A 6,904-nucleotide genomic window follows, 5' to 3' on the forward strand; every position below is an offset into this window, starting at 1 on the left:
TTCTTCTTTTTATGTGGTGTTATTTTAATTGGTGTATAGAGTTGTTGCAAGTGAAATATATAAACTAAAAAAAGAAATTCGGAAGTGGGTTATTTTTTAAATTTGGTTAATTTATCGGGAAAAGTATTCTAAATTATTTATACCTAAAATTAAACGTTTTTGGGTTCTTTGACTTATTATTGATTAATATTGGCACAGAAATAGACTAGAATGATTGACACAAATAAAATTTGCCTGTACTTTTTGAACAAAACAACACAAGAAATTTTTATTTTAATTCTCTTCTTATTATTATGTCAAAACTGTTGGCATATATGAATATTATAAACCCAAAACAATTTAACATTTTAAAAACAAAGAAGTTTATTATAACACAACCTAATATCAACTTTAATTATTGTATTAAAAAACTGTTGTATATAAGTATTTTATTTATTAAACACCTAAACAAAATCGAATTTTGATCTACACTTTTTGAAATCACTATAAATTGTTGTACTCTTAACTAAATATGACAATGGAAAAGGATGAACTTATTGCTAATGCTTTAAAAGCTGGTAGGCACTACAAAGAAATTCAAACACTATTCAAAACTTCTCCAAAAAGAATTTCAAGAATTAAAAAATGCATTGAAGAACATAAAAATGTTATTCCAATAAAAAGAGGAAGAAAAAGTTTATCAAATATAATAAATATTGAAATATCTAAAATAACATACGACAAACCCTTTTCATCGTGTTTTGAAGTAGGAAAAATTGTCGGCTGTTCAAAAACAACTGCAGATAAAATAAGAAAAAATAATCATTTTAGATATTGCAAACAAATATCCACACAAGTTTTGACTCAAAAACAAATAAAAGACAGATGGGTATTTTCCAAAAAACAACTTTGGAATAAAAATATTAAAAAATGGGAAAAAACAATAATAAGCGATGAAAGTCGGTTTGGGTTGTATCCAGACAAAAAGTGGTGTTGGAGACCAAAATCATTTTTAGCAAATCTACGCGAATTTAACAAAAGAAAGGGCAACAGAAAAGTTCCCAAAGCCATCAAAGAACATTTTTCTCAAACTCCCAAACACAACTGTTCAATAATGGTATGGGGAGCTATCGGGGTCGGATACAAGAGTAAATTAATACGTTGTTCACAAAAAGAGGGAGGAAAAGAATATATTGAATTACTCGAAAATAGTCATTTCTTCGAAGATGTTAGAAAGAAACTAAACAACAACATTGTGCATTTTCAACAAGATGGTGCTCCTGCCCATCGCTCACTTGCAACTAAAAAAATATTTACAATCAAAGGGTGTAAGGCTGATGTTATGGCCACCAAATTCTCCAGATCTATCCCCAATAGAACATTTATGGGGAATTATGGATGGAAAGTTAAGAAAAAACTACCCGGTTATTAAAACAGAAAAAAGATTGTTTTTTTATTGAGAAAGATTTGGAATGAAATTCCACAATCATTAGTCGACAAATTGATGTTTTCAATTAAAACACGTTTTGAATTGTGTGTGAGTCAAAAAGGAGGTCCAATTGGCCATTTATCAAATTACAAACAATTTGAAAAAATGGAAAAAAAATCCAGTGTTTTAAAAATAAAACCTTAGGAGTTTGAACCTTATTATTAATGAAAAATTTGTTTATTGTAATTGGTTATTAATTGAAAAAAAATTCGGAAGCAATATAAAAATAGAACAGCACGTTTTCCTGTATTTTTTTAGTAAAACATACCTATCAAAAAAATGTACACTTCCTAAAAAACGGAACCAGTTTATATATATTTATGAATTTCATCAAATCATATCCACTCAGATAATAATATCGGTTTGTGATGGCATAACACAAAGTAAACATAAATTAAATTTACAAAAAAATGATTTTTATTGTTTTGTTTAAGAGAGTCTTAAACTTTAAAATATAAATTGTTTTTCAAATTATGTAACATTTTTATCAAATTATTAAAACAAATAAAACAAAATAACACCAATATATATATATATATATATATTAGTTAAAAAATGTAAATGTTGATTTTTTAATTAAAATTAGATGTATTTGGCATTACAATTTTTTGGTAAACTAATAATTTTCAAATAAAAAATGAATAATAACAAAATATATATAATTTTTGTATAATTTTCAGTTTTGATATTTTGGTTGTTTAGGCAGATCTTTTAAACAATATTTAAAATCTCGAGATTTTGTAGATCATGATTAGTTATAAAAAATATTTAGCAAATGATACTTTGGTGTTAAAAATCGTGCAACAGCAAAGTATCAGTCAACAATTACGCATTCTAGACATAATCTTCATTAAATCTTAATAATAAACGAATTATAATAAAATTTGATTTGAAAAATGCAACAAATAAGATACAAATTTATAATAATATCTTTTTATTATACTACATCTTATAAAATATTATAAAAAACTTAATTGAATTTTTTTATTGTGGATTTGGTATTATTGATTAATCAAATAAATTTACAATTTTTAATTTAATTCTATTAAATTTCGTATAAAATAATTGTTATTTTAATTCTTGATTAATTAAACAATGATATAATATATATAATCTTACAAAAACTGGTAATTTACTCATTTATACTAATATACATATTTGAATTAATGTTAATATATAATTTGTATTATTTTTATTAATTAATAATTAACACTGTTTTTAGTTTCTATTATTGTAATTAATAGTAAATATTCAATTATTAATATATAATTTAAGTTTATTCGTTAATTAAATCATAAAATGATGGTTTATTTGTATTAACTAAAAAATTATCTAATATGTAATAAAAATTAATTGTTGTTAAAAGTATAATGTCAAAATATAATACTCTAATTATTTGAAATTTATCCATGTTTTAATTGTTGTTGTATAATAAATAAAAATTATTAAAGAGTGTAAACGTGATAGGGCGTGCCCACACGGAAATGGTAAATCCCTGTGGATTGAAATATTTTGTGTGGATAGCCTCTTATTTTTTTTGTTGAAAAAACCTAAATATCCGTTTTAAACCATATGTTATGATTTTTAAAATTAATAATTGCTATTTATAATCATTTATGGGACAAAAATGATACACAAACATGAATACCCCCATAAGGAGTATTTCCAATATTTGCAATAATTTCATAGTAAAAAACGCTATTTTCAGCCTTTTTTGAAGTGGTAAAATAAGAATAGATCAAAATGAACAATAAAATTTATAACATAATTTACTCGTATTATCCCGTTTATTTAATATATGTAACACTATTTTTTTCTTTTTTTTAATTGAAAAAACATTTCAAAAGTGGTTTATGTGATTTAAATTTGGAAATTTCCCGTTTTTGCATTAAAAATATTTAATTTAAATATCAATTAACAATTATATTATTTTTTGTTAATCGTGGCTCAAAAATGCATAAATGATCACTTTTTACTAATAGTATTATTTTATATAAACACTCCATTAGTTTATTATTTTAATAATAATATTTGGGAATAAAATTTTGTTAAATAAATCCCCTTTATGTTGGCGCAAATTATACGTATAAAGACGGGTTTTACATCCTAAATAATATTCAGGTTTTGTTGAAAATGTTAAAGACAAAGGTTTTGTGTCTAAACTAAACTATTAATTGATAACAATAAATTATATTACAATAATATATTATTAATGAACATAAAAATGACAGAATAATCACAATAACAAATTCTATTAACATAGTTGAATAAAATGTAATTTTTACTATAAAAACGTTAAAAAGTTAAATGGCAAATTACCACGTTGTTACCATAAGTTATTTTTTATGTTATTAAAAAATCATAACAACACATGTTAATATAGATAGAAACATACGGCAAATACGAACAAAAACCATCATAAAATACAAGTCATGTTACTCATTACATTTAACATGTTATAATAAAGATTGTCTATCTATATTTACCATCCACACCTTTTCAGCCTATACACAGTTAACTATACCTTAGTATTTTATGACAAATTATATGTTATTTTATAAATTATTCAATTTCAATAATTTTTTTTAATTAAATATAGTTATTACAATTAAATAAATAAACTAAATTTAATTATTAAAAATTCTAGTGTTAGAATTTTTAACAAAAGTGTATTTTTTGCGGCAAATTGATTTCAACGGTAAAAGTAAAAGATGACTTTGACTAAAAATAAAATTTGTTTTTTTGTTTTAACTTTCAATAATCGGTTTTTTATGAATTCGGTCCAAAAAACGTATTTTTTGTAAACTCTTAGGAAATTTTTATATCAATTACAACAAAAAAGTGTAAGATTTCCAAAGCCATCCACATAAAAGTGGTCTATCACGTTAACACTCTTAATTATAATATCTATTTACTATAAAATTTAACTTATTTTAATAAAATCAAAACTACTATTTTTACTATTGTTTGAATTCTATAACATTTTTAGTATAAAAATGTTATCTAAAAACAATTTTGAATAACATTTTTTCTGCTTTTTTGTTCTATAATTGTCTGGTTCAAACTCAAAAAGATTTTAATTATCTGTTTAAAAAGGTGTTAAAAATTTGCTACAAAAAAATAAAAAACAATAAACGCAAAAAAAGGAATCGTGCATATCTATGCTTAAATTATTACAAAATTGATTATTTATTTAAAAAACATAGAAAATAAACAGACATAAAAATTGAAATACACTTTCAACTTATTTTTTTAATATAATGTTCATTTATGTTTAATTGTCATATATCAAACAAATCTTTATCATGGACAATATTTAAATAATAAAAATATATACAGTTAGTTTATTTTGTTTAATAATATTATAAAACTATAATGTTTTGTTTCAAAATAATAATAAAATATACCTTTAATTAACACTGTTTCAAAACAATAATTTATTGTTTCAAAAGAAAAATAATTGTTTCAAAATACTGCTAATTGTTCCATTAAAATAATTATTTTTCAATAATTATGACCTGTTGTTGAAAAAAATGTTTTTTGTTACAAATTTTTAATTATTTGTTTCATAACTGTGTTTCAATTCTCAAAACAATAAACACAATTAATTAATAACTAGTTAAAGATCTTCCATCACAAAAACTTTCAAATGAACAATATTAATAAAATTCATCACATTTCGTCTAATTTTAATTGGACTAATTTCATCAAAACACTTTGAGATGTTTTCAATCATATCTGCTATAGTCACATTATTCAATTATCCAACTCGGACTTTCCATATTCCAAATACGTTTTCTCTATGGTTGCACTCTGGTGAGTAAGGCGCATTAAACAACACTTTGCACCATCTGTCTTCTGCAAGTTGAACAATGTCATCTTTGTGGACTGAAGCATTGTCCATGACAAATACAATTCTGCCTCCATCCGTTGTGAATGCTTCAGTGAGGAATTTAATATATTTAATAAATATTTCCCCATTAATAGTTTGGTTAACTAAAGTACAATATTTTGAACCGGTATCACTTATAGCGCAGACACACGATAAAATAAATGTCGACAATTGGTGTTCACAAAAATGTTTTTCCTCTAACACCCCAATTTTTGGATCTGACATTCCCTATCTTCCAGTGACTCTCGTCGACAAAAACAACTTGATAACACGAAGAAATAAATTGATCAAGTTCTCTTCTTTTTGTGCTCGTAGTAATTTGTTTTCTTGTGAGTTCGCTCTGGTACCCCTTATTGTGCATTCGGTAAAACTTAGAAATCGTAGTTCGGATACTTTCATTATGTCCGGGTCTTTGATATATCTACTTATTGTGGAAATTGACACCACTTTTATATTAATTCTTATTTCATTCAAAACACTATCTGCCAAATGTTTTTTAGTTTCTCTTATAGTTTTATTTTCTATTGTTAATTTATTGGCTATTTAGGTGAGTAACTAAGGAAAATATTTTGGTTTTCTTCCCACTTTTTGTGTTTGCGTTATATCAATACCACCTTTCAGATACTTCAAATACCGGTTGACCATTTGTTCATTAATTTTGCTTTTTTCTTGATAATATCGCCAATCTATGAATTCTCTGTGTTCACAGTATTCATTATAAAGTCTGATTTTCTGGGACTGGGTCGCTTTAACATAAATTCTTTTTTGTTCTGTTTGTTTTATTGTAATTTGTGTGTCTCCAATTGTTTATTTTTCAGTGTTTTATAAACGACTTGATCTTGTAATTTTATCTGTAGTTCTCAATTGTGCAAGTGGTACTTCATCAAAAACTGGTTGTTGATGAGGATCTTCTTGATTCGAGAATGATTGGACATTGTCTCTGTGAATAAACCGAAAATTGTTAACTGCTATTGAAAATATAGATTTAAATTGTGTTTAAATATATTTATTTGTTTTCCGAGTTAGTTATTGTCAAAATGTATTTGTTTTCATTGGTTGTTTGTGTTTATTGTTTTGAGAATTGAAACACAGTTTTGAAATAGATAATTAAAAAATTGAAACAAAAAACATTTTTTTCAACAATAGGTCATAATTAATAAAAAATTAATCATTTACTGAAACAATTATCATTATTTTGAATAATAATAATGAAACAATAAATTATTGTTTTGAAACAGTGTTAATTAAAGGTATATTTTATTATTATTTTGAAACAAAACATTATAGTTTTAAAATATTATTAAACAAAATGAAACTAACTAATTATATTTTTATTATTTAAATATTGTGTTTCATCGACAGGTTTTAATTGTTTTTAACTAAATAATGATAAACATTACAAGTCACTAAAATGTTTTTGTTTAAATATTTAACAAAACGATGTGCTACTTTATAAAAACAATTAAATTGTTATTTAACATGTACTCAAAATATACAAATACAAAATATTAATAAAAATATTCAAAATACAAATGTTTTTTTTG

This window comes from Entamoeba invadens (genome assembly GCF_000330505.1).
Source record: "Entamoeba invadens IP1 unplaced genomic scaffold scaff_1105074724629, whole genome shotgun sequence".
Lineage (NCBI taxonomy): Eukaryota > Evosea > Mastigamoebida > Endamoebidae > Entamoeba > Entamoeba invadens.